Source organism: Urocitellus parryii, chromosome 10, assembly GCF_045843805.1.
Source record: "Urocitellus parryii isolate mUroPar1 chromosome 10, mUroPar1.hap1, whole genome shotgun sequence".
Taxonomy (NCBI): Eukaryota; Metazoa; Chordata; class Mammalia; order Rodentia; family Sciuridae; genus Urocitellus; species Urocitellus parryii.
The window spans coordinates 52,175,262-52,193,842 of record NC_135540.1 but is presented as its reverse complement, the minus strand read 5'-3'; positions in this window follow the sequence as shown (position 1 = coordinate 52,193,842).

Here is an 18,581-nt window from a genome sequence, read left to right as displayed (position 1 = left end):
ACACTTTAGATGCCAGTCACAGGTGCCCGGTTGCTTCCCTGAGTTTTTGACGAAGTGGTTATAAGTTGGGGTTTTCACTGCCCCTTTGTCAGGTTCAATGAATTTGCTAAAGTGGCTCATAGGGTTTAGGGAAACATTTACCATTCAGGGCTGGAGGTGCAGCCCACTGGCCTGACACTTTGGGTTCAATCCTCCCTACTACACACAAAACATCTTCTGACTTATTATAAAGGAAATTACAAAGAAGGCAGATGAAGAAATTAATAAATTGAGGTATGGGAAAAGAGGCATGGAGCTTCCATGTACCCTCTAGACCCCCCACCCTCCAGGAACCTCCATGTCTTCAAGCTGTACTGAAAGTCCCGTAATGGTGTCAGTGTCACAAAGTAAAGTTCATTCTTTCCTCCAAACTGAAGATGCTATAAGGAGAGCATTTTCAGATGTTTGTTACAGGCAAACTGCTTAACCATTTGAAAATGGTTCTTGTGTGTGAGAGTTTCACCTCTTTGTTTTTAAGTTGCATCAAGTTCAACTAGTTCTTCCTCTGAGTGAGAGACACTTAACACCTCTTGTCTGGAAGAGAAATGCGCTTCTCCATTGCAACCCAGGCCCCCTTTTGTCAGTTGCTTTTTGCCCTGAAATATGTGCAGGCACCTGGAAGGCAAGTTTGCTTTAGATCATAATTTTCCTCTTTTGGGAGATGTAGCTCAGAGGCAAAGTACACCTGGGTTCAATCCCCAATACTACAAAAGAAAAAAAAGCCAGAAATTACAATGAGAAATCTTATTTGAATTGCCTGGGGCAATAATGAGGCCCATTAATTGAGATAATCAAGATAAAGATTGACCTAAGGGTTAGGCTTCCTTGGCTCAATGACTCCCTCCCATCCTCCTACTCCCTACTCCCACCAGAAACCCAAAGCTTGTTGTACAGGAGAGGATAAAAAAACATTTGGGGTGCCAGGTGCGGTAGCCCACGCCTGTAATCCCAGTGATTTAGGAGGTTGAGGCAGGAGGATCGCAAGTTCAAAACCAGCCTCTTGGCAACTTTGGGAGGCTCTAAGCAACTTGGCAAGAGTCTGTCTCAAAATAAAATAAAAATATTATTTAGAATTTGAAAAATAAAATTTTTTCAAAATAAAAAATAAAAAGGTTGGGGGAATGTGGCTTAGTGGTTAAGTGCCTCTGGGTTTAATCCCTGGTCCCCTCTCCCCCCCAAAAAAATGGTCTTGGGGTGGAGAAGTTTCTGGCACTACAATATAAAAATGTAAGAATATAATTATAAAAACTAAAAAGTTTACATAAGCTTTAGGTAATGAAGTTGTGTCTATTCCACCTGATTGTTTTTTGGGGAATGGACATCCTGTCTATCTAGGGAAATATTTTTCCTAACATTATAAAATGGAGGGTATGTACATCTCCCTTTTAATCAATATTAATTAAACGTGCTAAAGGATGACCAGTTCTATTACCTGGGTGCACACAGTGTAGAATGGAAACTGGGTTGTTAGTAGGAAAAATTCTCTGTTGGATAGTTCCATGTGAAACCCAGGCTAGTGCTTTAGGCAAAAGCTTATATATACCTCTCAGCAATTCCTATAGGGATTTTGGATTAGAGAATTTAAGTAGTTTATACAAGATCTCTGGGTGTGGTGGCATGCTTCTGTAATATGAATAATTTGGGAGACTGAGGCAGGAGGACTTCAAATTTCAGGTCAGTCTGGGCAATTTAGAAAGACCCCATCTCAAAATAAGGTATAAAAGGGGCCATGGATATAGCTCAGGAGTAAAGCACCTATGGGCTCAATCCCCATTACTACACAAAATAAATCAATTAATTAAATAAAGAAAAATAGATCTAGACTTTTTAAAAAATTAAAAGGACTAAGGACATAGCTCAGTAGAAGAATGCCCCTGTTCAATCTCAAATATCACACATGAATAAATAAAAAATAAAAATAAAATATCATGTTACCTGGGGAATTACAGGAAGAGATACCCTAATGAAGAGCCTTTTTCCTCCTATTACTGACTCTACCACTATGTGAGGAACTCCTAGGTTCTCTTGACACTTGGACACTGCCCTATAAACAACTCTCAAATGGCCACCCAAGAGTTTCTGGGCTTGGGATGGTGGCTCCAGGGTGAATGAACAGCATCCTATTTGGCAGGATGCCACTCTAATAGAAGAAGGTAGCAATAAGCTCCTGTGTTGATTTTTTACTTAGTCCTAGGCAGTGACTAATGGCTTGGTCTTATGGTCAGGCAGAAAACAGTGGAATCCTGATCTATTAAAGCAATACCCATGTGGAACATGGCCTTATGGAACTTTGAAGTATGCATTAAAATAGTACATGTGCATGCCCATCAGAAGAACCCATTTCCAGGTTTGAGAGGTGATATCAACAAGCAGGTACCCCGTGTATTGCCTTAGGTGGCCATATGGGCCCATGAAATGAGTAGATATGGGTACTGCAGCCATGCTGAGATGGGCTGAATCTGGGTATTCCTTGGTACTCTCAGAGTCACAAAATGCCAGAAAGAACTGTCTTCCAGCAAAAGAGACCTAGACTATCAATGGGTCTGGGGCAGATCCCCTAGTGGGAAGGCAACTGATACCTGATGCTAGTAGCTTTGGGTGTCCTGACAGGAGTAGACATAAATTCTGGACTGGGCTTTGCTTAGCTTATAGAAAAATGCAAATGTTCTAAGTGCTACACAAGAAGCAGAACAGAGCATATCACATGAACAGCCAACTGTCCTTTTTTTCAGACCAGAGGACACACTGTACAACCCATAACATGCAACAATGTTAGAGATACCCTCCTCAGAGCAATAAGAGAGAAGTGAACTGGGCAATTAAAACAGTGGTTGTCTAAAATGGGGGGAAAACAAGCCTGAAGTGCTGGCCCTTCACAGTGTGAGCCCATACTTAGACTGAACAGGATGAAAGTTTTTTGTTTTTGTTTTTGTCTTGGGAAGAGGGTGAAGAAGGATGCTGGTTTGACTCCAAGGGACAAGTACACTGGTCTAGTAATCACTATTTTTTTCTTTTTTTCCTATATCATTTCAAGTCCTGCCCCTGTCCTCCCCCACCCTCACACACCTGATTTCTGTGATCACAGGATCAGAGCTACAGCTGTAAGGGCTGAGAGAAGAGATGATTTCTAAGCAAGGGATTATGTTTTGGGATATTATGATAGAACTCCTAAGGGCCTGATAGCGGTGTGTTGTGTGTTCACCCCACCTGGCAAAAGTGGGATTATCAGTGACTACAGCTGTATGGCCTCTTGGTGATCCTAGTCCACTAGGTCTACACCCGAGTAACCTTATCCTATCTGAACGGCAGTGGACTAAGTGGGAGGCACTTGCTAGACTAGTATTGCTGCCTGTGGTCCCATAGAGCACAGTGGCTGAACCTAATGTCCCTCCCAAAGGTGAACTGTTTGGGTATTAATGGAGAGAACAAAGAATAGTAGCTAAGGCTAAAGTGATCAAGAAATAGGATGTGTGATGAGGGAAATCCGACATTGCATTAACATCTGGAAAGAAGCTCAGAGCAAGGGATGACATTGCTCAAGAGATGACATACCCAGCTTAAGATGGTTGAAGGGTGAAGCTACCTATGTGCTGAGACTCACACTCCTGCTTTGGAAACTGGTAACATCACAGGGAAGCCTGCAAACCTTGGAGGCCTCACTCTAAGGGATGTGTCCATACAATATGATGGAGGACTAAACTAATTAGTAAAGATTAAATGAGATTCTAGTAGCAAGGCAGTAAAAAGCACAAATATTATTGCTGAATACAAACCTCTTTCCCCCAAACACTAAAAAATTGTTTTGCATAGGCAGATTTCTGGAACATGAAGTCTTATTCAATATATCTATATATCTAGAAAAACAACTATCAATAAAAATATAAAATTTCTTGACAGTCTGTTGTGAATATAGATGTGAATAAAATGCTCTTATCTACATTATATTGCAAAGAGAAATTTGTGGAAATGAGATTTTTACCCAAAGATACTCACTGTGTGTCATACTGCTGTGAGGGATAACTGTGTAACATAATCCAATACTATGCTTCTTAGGGAGACTTTCAGGAAAGATAATTTGGAGAAAAATAAATCAGTTTTTCAGTGGCTTTGTATGATTATGGAATAAATTCCACAATAAATAAAGTTTTAACTTTAAAAGCAAATAGTGTTTTGTTCCCCATTCAATGTTACCACCACTCTACCACATATTAGGTGACTCTCAATTTTTGGAAGTCAACAAATTTAAGCAGATTTATATATATATAAAACACTGTTAAATATAATTCCCCTCTCAAGAATTATTAGGAAACAATCCCGTCTCAGTTTATTATTGAGGCAAATTTTCCTCTTTGTTATAAATCTCTATTGATAATGATCATTCATGGTGGTTTCATATATCTTTGACTGACCTCGTGGTTGTACATGTAAACTAAAGCTCATATTTAAAATGAGAAAAAAAGCTGGGAGTGGTGGTATATGACTGTAATCCCAGTGGCTCAGGAGGCTAAGTCAGAAGGATCCTGAGTTCAAAGCCAGCCTCAGCAAATGGCAAGGCACTTAGCAACTCAGTGAGATCCTGTCTCTAAATAAAATATAAAATAGGGCAGGGGATGGGATGTGGCTCAGTGGTCGAGTGCCCCTGAGTTCAATCCCTGGAACAAAATAAATAAATAAATAAAAATTTAAAAAAAGAAAGAAAGTAATAGTTTATGCATATATTTTGGTTTATTACTTACTTTCCACCCATAAATATTCCAGAGCGGCAATTTCCTTCTTAGTAACAACCATCATCCTCTTTTATAATTCTCAACATATTTTACTGTGGAAGAGTGACCTAAAAATCTTGGTCAATGCATTTGGTAGGTGAATTCTTGCTTAATGATTGACTGACTAAGAGATATTTGCATGAAGAACTCAAGACTATTTTGGGCCATTTATCGTACTCATTTTCAAAAAAGGAAATGATTTGTAAATGTAGGTGTAGGAATACCCCTCTTGAGAAAGTTTATTCAATGAGGTAATCGCTTAACATTCTAAGACTAAAGGTTTTGTTTTGAGCAGAAGCTGAGGATGGTAAGCATGAGACCTAATTAATTTACTGTTTGAGTTGGTTTTTCAAAACCAGGCTTCTGTGGCTAGTTATAGTTATAGGTAGCTGGGGCTTAGGGTAACCCTCTTGTGGTTTCACTAATAACTGTTCTTAAAATCCTTATTTCTTTTTGGGGGGAGGCGGGTATCAGGGATTGAACTCAGAAGCACTCGACCACTGAGCCACATCCACAGCCCCATTTTATTTAAAAACAGGGTCTCACTGAGTTGCTTAGCATCTCACCATCGCTGAGGCTGGCTTTGAACTTGAGATCCTCCTGCCTCAGCCTCCCAAGCCACTGAGATTACAGGCATGGACCACCATGCTGGATAAAGTCCTGGTTTCTTCATATGAATCTACATATGTATTGGTGAAGGCCACAGTTTAAAAAGTAACCTCTCCACTCCCTACTCTATTTTAACCACAATCTAAGTATAAGTTTAGCCACAAGAAAATTGGCTGCACTCATAATGTTATAGTGTTCTGGACACTTGCCAAATATTTCAAAATATGGAGGGCATTGGTTGGCACTGAGGAAACAAATGGAGTTTAGCCTCGAAAACTGATTTTGTAAGGGCTTTTGTTTCTACTTTGTTTCTGGGAATCTAATTTAAAGACATTTTGCAATATTGTGATTACTACTACCATATTGATTCCTGAAGAAAGGCAATCTCTCTTTTTTTTTTTTTTTTTTTTTTTTTAGGGGAAAGATGTGATGACATTAGGTTAAGGTCAATTTGTGAAGCCCAGTTACTTTTTGGGGCAGATACTTAGGATGGAACTTAAGGGAGCTCTACCACTGAGCTATATCCGCCCAGTTTTTTATTGTTTGTTTTGAGACAAAGTCTTGATAAGTTGCTGAGAGCTTCTCTAAATTGTTAAGGCGGGCCTCGAATTTATGGTACTCCTGTCTCAAAACTCCGAGTCACTAGAATTATAAATAAGCACCACTGTGCCCAGAAAACTCTAGTTACTTTCCATTTCAGCTTGGATTTTGGCATCTGTGCCACGAACAACTTTTTTAGCCAAGAGGAACACCTACAAAGGCAAGCATTTTATTGAAATGTTTGGTTTTCTTTAGAGAAAAGGAAAAGCACTGGATTTTCTGTTTCATAAAAATATGAAAATATGATCATAGTTTGTGATAATAGAGACATCCATTTCCATTAGTCAAAAACAGCTTTTAGAAGCTTTCCCCAAACAGCGTACTGTGCTATTGGATAGACTTTTTTCCTTCCACAAAATGGCACAGAGTAAGTTTTCTTATTAATATATGGGCTGAAGACCATTGCTTAGAAATATATATATTTATATTTCTAAACAATAACAACAATATATATGTAGTTGTTGTTGTTGTTTGGTACTGGGGATTGAACACAGGGGTGCTTAAACACTGAATCACATTCACATTCATTTTTTTATATTTTATTTCAAGACAGGGTCTCACTGAGTTGCTTAGTGCCTCACTAAATTGCTAAGGCTTGCTTTGAACATATGATCCTCCTGCTTCAGCCTCCTGAGTTGCTGCGATTAAAGGTGTGTGCCACCACTTCTGGCTAGAAAGACATTAATGTAATTTTCTTCCTAGAACTAGTTAACAGTTCTTTGCAGTCAAGATCAACCTTACAAATCAATCATATAAGACTAGTGCAGTCATTTTTGGTGTTAAGTGGATTTTCAAATTTTATTTTACTTTCTTTTTGAAAGGATATTTTGATCCATAAAATGTATGACCTGTCAGCATTTCCAGAGTCTTTTTTTTTCAGCAGGGGGTGGGGGTGGGGTGGGGTGGTGACTACCAGGGATTGAACTCAGGGCCACTCCACTACTGAGCCACATCCCCAGCCCTATTTTTGTATTTTATTTAGAGACAGAGTCTCACTGTGTTGCCTAGGGGCTCATTAAATTGCTAAGGCTGGCTTTGAACTCAAAGTCCCTCACAATCTTCCTGCCTCACAATCTTCCTTCCTCCCAAGCCACTGGAACTACAGGCCTGCGCCACATCCAGAGTTTTTATTCTTTTAAAAAAGTACTGTTCAGGAATGTGGAAAAATACTGACTTTGAAACCCTTAGATTGTTTTAATTTTTGAAAACCTGTCTTGTTTTCAATGATGCTAATTTCTTGTTTACTGTTCAACAACAGTCATTGAACAAAGAAGATAAATCCCTATTAGTTAACTTTATAAATTACATTAAGTATCTAGAGCAGTGGTACATCCCTGTAATCCCAGCTGTTTAGGATTGAGACCAACCTAGGCAATTTAGCAATATCCTATTTCAAAATAAAAAATGGAAAGGGATAGGTACAGTGGCATATGCCTGAAATATCTGTGTTTTTGGAGGCTGAGGCAGGAGTATGGCAAGTTTGAGGACAGCCTCAGTGAGGCCAGAATCAACTTAGTGAGACATAGTCTTAAAAAAAAAAAAATTAAAAGGGCCAGGGATGTAGCTTGGTGGTAGAAAGCTTATTTTAGCATGAATGAATCCCTGGGTTCAATTCCCAATGATGAAAAAAAAATGAATTTTTATTTTATCAAATTCTAACTATGTTTTAGGTTTATTAGCATACTTTTTACATAGACCACTCTATTATTTTATAGGTGTGTTCTAAGAATTGGTCCCTTTTGAAGTAATAATTCTAGGAATGTTTCCCTTAAACATTTTGCAAAAATTCCAATAAAAATGAATCAGGAAAGCCCAGCGCGGTGGTGCATGCCTGTAATCCCAGTGGCTTGGGAAGCTGGGACAGGAGAATCGTGAGTTCAAAACCAGCCTCAGTAAAAGTGAGGTTCTAAGCAACTCAGTGAGACCCTGTCTCTAAATAAAATACAAAATAGGGCTGGGGATATGGCTCATCTGTTGAGTGCCCCTGATTTTAATCCCTGGTACCTCACACCCTCCAAAAAAAGAATAATCAGGAAGTGGTCCAACCAGAAAGAGCATACTCAAATTAGCATAATTTGAGAAGGATTTAAAAGAAGTGTAGGGGAATCACAAATAGCAACATCAGATCCAGAGAAGAGAGCAGTGGAGAGGAGGGTACTTGGAGAGGAGTCATGACCAATGGATGATTGGTTAATTCAAAGCACTGAGGATTTAATCATGAAATGTTCAGAAGAGAAAATGAGCTGATCCAATCAGTCTTTCTGCTTCCAGAATCTTGACTGGAGATTGTTGGAAGAACTTCTTATTAAGGTGTAACAGCAGGTTCAGCAGGCTGGTGAAGAGAAACAGATACATACCACAGGAGAGTGACCACAGGAGTAGTAAAAGAGGAAGTGAAATGTCCCCAGGTATTTTGGTCATCTAATACTGCATTACAAATTAACCCAAAATGTATTGCTTTGGAACAACCATTTTATTTGCTCCTGACTGTGGGTCAGAAGTTCAGGAAGAGTTCAGTTGGGCAATTCCTCTGCTTCCCCTGGCTTTGACTGGCATCATTTACTCAGTTACACTCACACAGTGGTTGAGCTGAACTTGGAAGTTGCAAGAAAACTTAACACTCAAAAAGGCACCTCTGTTCTCCAAGAAAAGTGCCCACAAGGTTCCATGAGGTTTTCTCTCTGCCTGGTAGTCTCGGGGTCATTGTACTGCTTACCCTGGTAGCTCACCTCCCAGAAAGAGCATTCCAAGCAATAGCAGAATCTACATAACTCTGAAGGACCAACTTTGAAAGTTACACAGTCACTTTTGCCACGATCTATTTGTCAAAGTCTGTCATCCCAGTGTCTAAGAAGGCTGAGTCAGGAGAATAACAAGTTCACAGTCAGCCTCAGCAATTTAGCGAGGCCCTATGTAATTTACTGAGACCCTGTCTCAAAAAAAATTATATTTATAAAGGGATGTGGTTTGGTAGTAGAGTGCTCCTGGTTCAGTCCCCAGTACAAAAAAAAAAAAAAAAAAAAGTCTGTGATGGGGCCAGTCTACATCCAAGGAGAGTGAAAATAGACTTCAACACTTGGTGAATTGTGGCAAGATTTTGATGACACCTTTAAGTCACCATACCAGGGTTAGCTTGCAATCATGTGGCTTTCTAGTTCAGCATCTTTGTATTAAGCAAACAGAAGGTCCCAACAGAAAGTAGATTTGGGAGGAAAAGGATGATTCCATTATCCTTTAAATCATGATCAGCTGACAATCACTGTGCTATTTAGCAATGGTTTCCTTAAATCATGTCACATATACAACGTCCCTCTACTCCAGAGACAAGAGGACATTGCTTGATTTTTATTTATATATTTATTTATTTTTTGTAGTACTGGGGATTGAACCCAGGGTACTAAATTACTGATTTCAGCCCTTTCTCTATTTTTAACTTTAAGACAAGGTCATCTTAAATTGCTCAAGCTAGCATGGAACTTGTGATCCTCCTACCTCCAACTTTCAAGTTGCTGGGGTTATAGGCATATGCGACTGCACCCAATTAGAGGACATTATTTTAAATTAAACTTCTGAACAGACCAGAATGAAAAATCAAAATGGAACCACTAATGCTAAATTTCCTTGTTGCCAAGTTGAAACTAAGCTGTTTATCTGACTAATCAGGATTAGAGAGATGACAGCCAAATTTCCCAAACGCACTGGTTTTGATTGGAATGATAATGAAGTTTCCTTTTCTCTAATCCTCACATAAAAAAGTGGCCTAAAATAACCTGATGTTAATTAATGAGTTATTTTTCTATTATTCTGTCTTCCTGTCCTTCCCTTATGAGGAAAGTAACTTTGAAATGACCAACCTGCTTTTTGTTCTTTTGTTTCTGCTTTCTTCAACCTGTCTCTGTCTCTAATACTAACCTCCTTTGCTCAGCACACTAAAATACTTGTTCTATTTTCTGGAATGAAATGTTTTCTGATTCTAAAATTGTGAACATAGCCAATTAAGATCTTTAGCTAAATTGTTATAATTTTATCTTTTGACAGATATAAATAGAGACATTAACATTTCTTAAAGCCCTGCTAGCAATTATTTTTCTATGGGATACCCTTTAAATGTATTACAAACCCCTTATTAAGTTACTAGAACAATATAAAAATAAAAATAAAAATAAAAAGTAGATTTTTTTTTGTTGTTCCAGGGATTGAACCCAGGGGTACTTAACCACTGAGCCACATCCCCAGCCTTTGTTCATTTTTTATTTTGAGACAGGGTCTCACTAATTTTCTTGAGGCTTCATTAGGTTGCTGAGGTTGCCATCAATCTTTTGTTCCTCCTTCATCAGCCTCCTGAGTTGCTCAGATTACAGGAGTATGCCACCACGGCTGCCTTATAAAGTAGCTCTTAATGAAAGATTTCTTTAAATTTTGTACATAGATTGGAGATGAACAGCTCAGTAGTAAAGCACTTGCCTAGCCTTCTGAGGCCCTAGGTTTGATCCTCAGTAACACACACACACACACACACACACACACACACATACACACAAACTGACATACAAAAATAAGTGGGTTTTCTAGATATTAATAACAAACCTGCTGATAAAAAAATAAGGAAAAAAATCCCATTCTCAATTGTATTAAAAAATACCTAGGAATAAACCTCATTAAAGAGGTGAAAGACCTCTGTAATGAAGAGAATAAAACACTGAAGAAAGAAAAGAAGAAGACACTAGAAGATGGAAAACCTCCCATGTTCATGGATAAGAAGACACAACACTACTAAAATGGTCCTGTTACCAAAAGCAATGTACAGCTTCAATGCAATCACCATCAAAATGCTAATGGCATTCTTTACAGAACTAGTCAAAACAATCCTCAAATTCATATAGAAGCTTTAAGAGCCAGAGCAATTCTGAGCACAAAGAGCAACACTGGAGACATCACAATGCCTGATTTCAAAATGTATTATAGAGCCGTAGTAACAAAACCAGCATGGTATTGGAATAAAAACAGACAGATAGACCAATGGGTTAGATTAAAAGGCCCAGAAATAAGCTCACACATCTACAGCAACTTATTCTTGAAAAAGGCTCCAAAAACATATGTTGAAGAAAAGACAGACTTTTCAACAAATGGTGCTTGGAAAACTGAATATTCACATGTAGAAGATTAAAGCTAGATCCTTATTTCCCACTTGTATAAGAGTCAACCCAAAATGGATCAAAGACCTTAATATAAGACCTAAAACTTTGAAACTATGAGAGGACAACCTAGGAGAAACACTTCAAGACACTGCATGTTCAATGATTTCCTAAATAGGACTCCAATAGGTCAGGAAATAAGCAAGAATTAACAAATGGGATTACATCAAGTTAAAAAGCTTCTACATAAATGAAGCAGTCAGCAGAATGAAGAGATGATCTACAGAATGGGAGAAAATCTCTGCCAAATATTCGTCTGACAAAGGATTAATATCCCGAATACACAAAGAACTCAAGAAAAAGTTATCAACAAAAGAATAAGTAACCCAATCAATAAATGTGCAGAGAATCTGAATGGACACTTCTCTGAAGAAGTACAAATAACCAATAAATATAGGCAAAGGTGCTCAACAGCTTTAGCCATGAGAGAAATACAAGTGAAAACTACATTGAGATTCCACTTCACCCCAGTCATAACAGCTACTATCAAAACAAAAAACAATAAATGAACAAGAAAAAAATAACAAATGTTGGTGAGTATGTGAGAAAAAGGAACCCTCATGTATTTTTGTGAGAATGTGAATTAGTACAGAAACTACAGAAAGCAATATGGAACTTCCTCAAAAAAATTTAAAATAGAGCTACCACATAATTCAGCTCTATCATTCCTGGGTTTATACCTGAAACAAATGAAATCAGTATACAAAATAGACACCTACATATCGATGTTTATTGCAGCACTATTCACAATAACTTAGTTATGGCATTATCCTAGGTGCCCATCAACAGATAAATTTATTAAGAAAATATTATATATAAGTTATAGTATTATACATATATCATATATAATGGAATATCTTTTTCCATAAAGAAGAGGAAATTATGTCATTTACATTGAAATGAATAGAACTGGAGGTCATCGTGTTAAGAAAAATCAGTCACACCTGAAAGACCTGTATCAAGTATCACTTTTTTTCTTATAATGTGAAAACTTAGGGGAAAAAAAAATACCTAAAAGTATCTAATAGGGAAGGAGGATGGAATCAGAGAAGAGGGCAAGAAAGGATAGTAGGGAGGGTGGATACGATTAAAACACACTATACACTTGCACAGAAACATTGCAACGATATTCATTATTCTTTATAAGTAATATGAGCTAATATTTTTAATAAAAATTTGTACAGTAAAAGACAAGTGGCCTGTTTATTCATTGACAGTATTAAGTACAACAGATGTGAGTATGTGTTCATGAGGGAATATTACACAGACTTTATTGTGCCCAATTAATCAAGTGAATATTCCTATAAGTCATATGAGCAAATGTGTCTCTACTCTATCTGAAACGTAAAGAACTTTTCAGAATAAGTGCTGTTTTCCTATTTCCAGGGCCAGAAGCACATTGAGAATGCCTGAGGCATGTGTCTCAGGTGCCTGGTAGAGGGAAGTAGGTTGAAGGGAGGTGAAAAGAGAGGAGAGGGGCATATGCCCTGGCAGAAATGAATGACCTGGGCTGAAAAAGAGGCCCCTGTTAATTTGTGGCAAAGAATCCAGGGGACTTGTAGACAAATGTCACACGAAGAGTATAGGCCTTCTATCTTGATTCTCGCTTTGAAATATTTCCAAGAGAATTCAGAAACTTACCTGAGTCACACAATCATTTGCCTATGGCCATTTGATTTCATGCATCTGCCACACCATACACACAAACCACGTCTTGGACCTTCCAAACTTCCTCTTTGTTACCACTGCCATTTCTGAGATTTACTTCTCATGTGTTTCACTGCAAAGCAGGCTTTGATATTTATTTTAAGACTCTTTCGCTTGGTTTAAAACAGGTTTTTGTGAAGTTTAATGAGCAGATTTTTTCAGTGGGTCTGATTCAATAGATTTATAAAACTTAAATTTAGGAGGCCGTTATTTTAGACTAATCTCCTACACTAGGTCCCAGTAGACCAGCTAAAAATCCAAAAGGAGTCACTCATATAGTTTCATAGCACCAAGCTGAAATAAGGAGAGATAACAGCTTAATTTCTCAAATGGCCCAGATTAAAATGGCATGATAATGAATTCCCTCTATTTTGATTCTTACAAAAAAAAAAAAAGGAATCTTAAGTACTCTGTTGATGGCCAGTTATTTTTCTATTGTTCCATCTCTCTGTCTCTGCCTTACAAGGAAAATAACTCAGGGCTGGGGATGTGGCTCAAGCAGTAGTGCGCTCACCTGGCATGCGTGCGGCCCAGGTTCAATCCTCAGCACCACATACAAAAAAAAAAAAAAAAAAAAAAGAAAAGAAAAAAAAAAGAAAGACACAAGTCTGCCGAAAACTAAAAAAATATTAAAATTAAAAAAAAAAAACAACTTAGAGATAACCAATCCACTTGTTGTTCTTTTGTTTCTGCTTCCCTTAGTCCTTTTCTGTCTGTGAAACCAATCTCCTCAGAACACTTAGCCGATTTTATGGACTCTAATGTATGATTATATAACAGCAAATAAAGCCAATTAAGGTATTCAAATTTGTTCTCATTTTTTTTGACACACCTGAGATTTTTCAGGTGTGACACCCTTCAAGGTTATGGCAATGATGCTTGTTATTTTGGCTAACAAGGAATTAGATTACTAAGTGTCAAAATTGGTCTCTATAATACCTGTAGAAATTACAAAGAAATTAGTATTAGGTTTAAATTACAAATTCTATTTTCCCAGGCTAGCCAAATATTGATTCAATAAATATTTTTTAAGACTTTACCGGATATTTTTTCTGGGAAGAGCAAAGACAAAATTTTTACTGTCATTTGTATGATCATAATAAAGCAAAGTGCCAAATCTTTCTTTACTTAGAAATCACTTTTTGTTGTGTTCAGGGTTGGTTTATAATGTACTTTGGACATAGTTTATATATGCTGAAAGACATTTTTCAGAAATAGACTCTTACTCTATCCCCATATTATTCAAGTTCTTGGAACTTGCAAATACTTTTGGGGATTACTTTTAGTGATATGTTTCTCAAAAATAAAAATATTTCATCAAGCAAGTAAGTGGAAAACATGTTTTCTTTTAAATCTGGGTAAAACTCTTCTATATTATTGGATACTTGAATCTCTTAAATGTGCACAGAATTCTTGGTGTGACCCTTGTGCTGTGACTACTCATCTGCTTCCACAGCTGCTCCATGTGGCCTTTCATAACATAACCCATGTCAGGCTGATCTGCCAGATAACTAGCATTGCTGAGTGCCAACCAGAAAGAGTGGGCTGAATGATTCTGTACTGCCATCCCTCTTTGCAAGGGCAACAACCCCAGCATTTATTAATCCAAGGAGATGCTTACTTTATAATTAACCTGGGAGCTACATCAAATGTCTAATTGCACTCCTGACAGCCACAGGGGGAGTTCTGTGGTGCCTTGAACTTCTCTCAACACATCGCTAGGAAATGCAGCTTTGTAGCGATCAGTAGGTGGCTAGGAGAGTGGAAAAATAGCAGTCATGCGATTGCAACAGTGATTGCTGCAGTCTCTTCTTTCAGTTAATGAAGTGTTGAAAGTTCAAGACCCATGTTATTGGTAGAACTAATGAGAACTCAAAGTATACAGCTTGCTGGAATAAAGCTTTTAAGATTTAAAGCTTATTCACCATCGTGCATCAATAAGACCCTATTTTGTATGCATTTACCAGGTCACTCTTATTTACTTACTTGTGCATCTCTTTTTTTATCATGTGAACTTTAAGATACTTGAGAGCAAGATGGTGCCAACGGCTTCCACACTGGCCTGACTACAGCCTTGTTCATTACAATTGGTCAGATTGCTTGGTGAGAGTAAAACCAGAACACGAGCTCTCTACTAATCTTTCCTTGCACCAGATTCTTTCTGTTTATTCCAAAGAGTTTTACTTGGCCCACTCTTACTTTCCTAATTATGGATGGATTAGAATATCATTAGATCAATTCCTCTAAGACGTTTTGATCAAATTGCTATGACTCCACAATTGAAACAGGGAAGTGTAGATTGCAAATCTTCTGGGGGTAGTCCAACTCTATGTTGGGAATATGCAAGAGGCATTACAGAGTCAATTCTTTTCTGGTTTGGTTTCTGAAGGACCAAAATTAAATCTTCAGCCTCCCTTTAGCCCTATGCTAACTCCTCCTCCTCCTCTTCTTCCTCCTCTTCCTTCTCTTTCTTCCAATACTGGGGATTGAATCCTGGGGTGCTTTCCCACTGCAATACATCCCCAGCACTTTTTACATTTTTGGTTTAAGACAGGCTCTTGCTAAATTGCTGAGGCTGACTTCAAAATTGCGATACGCCTATCTCAGCCTCCCAAGTTGTTGAGATTATAGGCATGCACCATGGTGCCCAGTTCAACTCCATATATTCTTATTCTATGAGGCGCACAAAGTAACATATCGGGATGTAAATTTTCATGGTATTCCTAAAAAAATCTCCTATACTCTACTATTACATTATTTTATAATATCTTATATGGCAACAGAAGTAGGACGCTGAAGGTGGTTTTTTTTTTGGGGGGGGGGCAGGAGGTGTGTGGTTACTGGTTATTAAACCCAGGGTCATACACATGCTAGCCAACTGCTCTACCCCCTGAGTTACAACCCCAGGCCTACTAAAGGTATCTTCAAGGAATATTACCGATTGAATATTTGGGCCATTATGGAAATAAGTCTAAATAGAGAAACAAGTCCTATAATATTAAAAGATGTACCTTAATTTGACCACTCCCAGATCCAACTGCTTGCATAAAAGTGGTAGACTAAATGAAACTAGATATCTCTATAAAATAGGGATGATGATACCCCTAAAAAGTAGATGATTTTTGAACCCACTTTACAGATGGGGGAAATGGAGCTACAGAGAAATATAAAGATATTTGTCCAAGGACATTCAACTAGAAAGCTCAGAGGAGATTCAAACCCCAATTTACCTCACCATAGAACCCCTGTTCTAACTCCTGGTACTCTGTGTGGCCCTTCTGAACTGAACTTCCTCAAAACCACAAATAGAAGTGTCTCCAGTTCCACAACAGCACTGTAAAGGTGCAATCTACAATAACGCCTTTATCCAATTGGCATAACTTTTTTCTAATCTTGTAGATATCATTTTTTTGTGTGTGTCCAGAAAAGAATTTTTTAGAAGGGAGAAAATGTGAGCAAGAGAACAAGCTATATATAACAAGAATGGTCATATAGCAGAAAAGACTGAAGAGTAATGCAAATTTACATAATTTGATATGGATAGTCGGAAGCAGAGGTGAAGACAGAATTCATATTTATCGACTCTCCAAAAGACGTATTCAGCTTAGTAGATTTTGTTGCATTCTAGACTGTCCTATTTACAGAGCAAGTAATTAAAATATCTACAATTGTAACAACAGCAAGGGAGGCTTAAAATAGGATAAACCTCACTCAAAAGATAAACCATCTTGTTCAAAGTTCTTGTACTTACCTTTTACAGAGTTGAATCATAATGTACATGTCATATTTAATATTCTGCACTTCACAGAGCATTGTGTGAGCACTTTTCCTTCTCCCTGCACAATCCTAAAATTTGAAAATATTACATGTACTTAACATTGAAATGTGTTATGTAAACATTTCCTCATGGTTGAGCATTTTCTTTCTCTTGCTCCCTTTGTTTGTTACCATATGTATTCTGCAATGATCATTGTGCTATATATAGCTTGTCTTCTTCTTCCTTGATATAAGATATAAGATATAAGGGGGTACCCGTATTGCTTTCTCCTTTGTTCCTCAAAATATATTCTGAGAAATAGCCAAAGGATAAGAACATTTTTGTAACTCTTGAAACTTCTTGCCAAATGGTTTACCAAAAATGGTGTAACAGTGTACCCTGACATCAGCAATGCAGGGATGTACCATTTCTTTTCACACTTGCCAGAACCATTGATTATAATTTTAAACTTAATGTAATGGTACAATGCTTCCTCATTAACAAAAAATTCTCTCCTTTTGGAAAAGGTTCCTTTTTAGTTTTTCATATTCAGATTGTTGGAGAAGATAATATTTTGATAAAGCATGCACAGTGACCAGTAACTCTCTTTTTGGAGGCAGACAACCCAAGTCAGTCTATTCTCTACCATATCTGCCTGAGATGTAGGAGGCAAATCACTGTATCTATCAATTTATCCTTTCCTTGCTTGTCCACTTAAGACATTATGCTCCCACCTCAGTTGAGGAAAAGAAATTCCCCTGGGTGAGCTAATGTCTATAGTTTTTTATATTTTACTTATTTTTCACAACAAGCTTAATTTGCATTTGGAGGTTCCCATTTTTTTTTCTCTCAGTGTTACCCAATAGATACCACAATGTAACTGCTTCTGTCCAAACTGGCAGTACAGAACTCTTGTGGTTCTGATTACAAGAAAAGCACTAACCTTCAAAGAACCAGGAATCTTATTTGCAGAACTGATTAATAATTAGTCCAGATTAAGTTTCATACATTCTCCTTTTGTTGGGATTCTAGAGGGAGAGGAGGACGGCAAGGGTTGAGCATAGCTAAAAACTCAGTACATTACTCATTTTTGGTTTTTCAACTGGTTATTGGCAAGTTATGTGTGATTTTATTTTGAAAAACATTTTACTTTTGAAAACTTCAAACCTATAGACAAATTACAAAACTAATTCATTGAATATTTGAATTATATATTCAATGAACATATAATTCATATATTCAATGAATATATAATATATATTCTAGAATTGTCAACAATTTGCCACATTTTCTTTGCTTTTTTTTCTTTATATGTTTTCCTCTGAGCTGGTAGAGAGTAAGTTGCAGGAATCTCAGCACATTAATTACCCCTAAATATGGCAGCATGTGTCTTCTAATAATAACACACACACACACACACACAATATTCACATTACCACAACACCAACATTATTACTCTCAGGAAATGTATCATTGGCATAATACTATTGTTTAATGTATGATCCATACCCAAACTTTTTTTTTTTTAAACAATCCAGAATTCTTTTCTTTCTTTCCCTCCCCCCGCCCCCGCACCCCTTTCCCATACTGGGGACTGAATCTAGGGTTGCTCCAACATTAGCAATTTTTTTTGCGGAGTGGAGGAGTGGTGGGGATGGAACCCAAGGTCACTCAACCACTGAGCCACATCCCCAGCCCTATTTTGAATTTTATTTAAAGACAGGGTCTTTGTACTTTTTGCTGAAGCTGGCTTTGAACTCTTGATCCTCCCGCCTCAGCCTCCCAAGCCACTGTGATTATAGTCGTGTGCCACCATGCTGGCTTTAATTTTTTATTTTGAGACAGGGTTTCCTAAGTTGTTGAGGCTGGCCTGGAACTTGGGATACTCCTGCATCAGCCTCCAGGTTG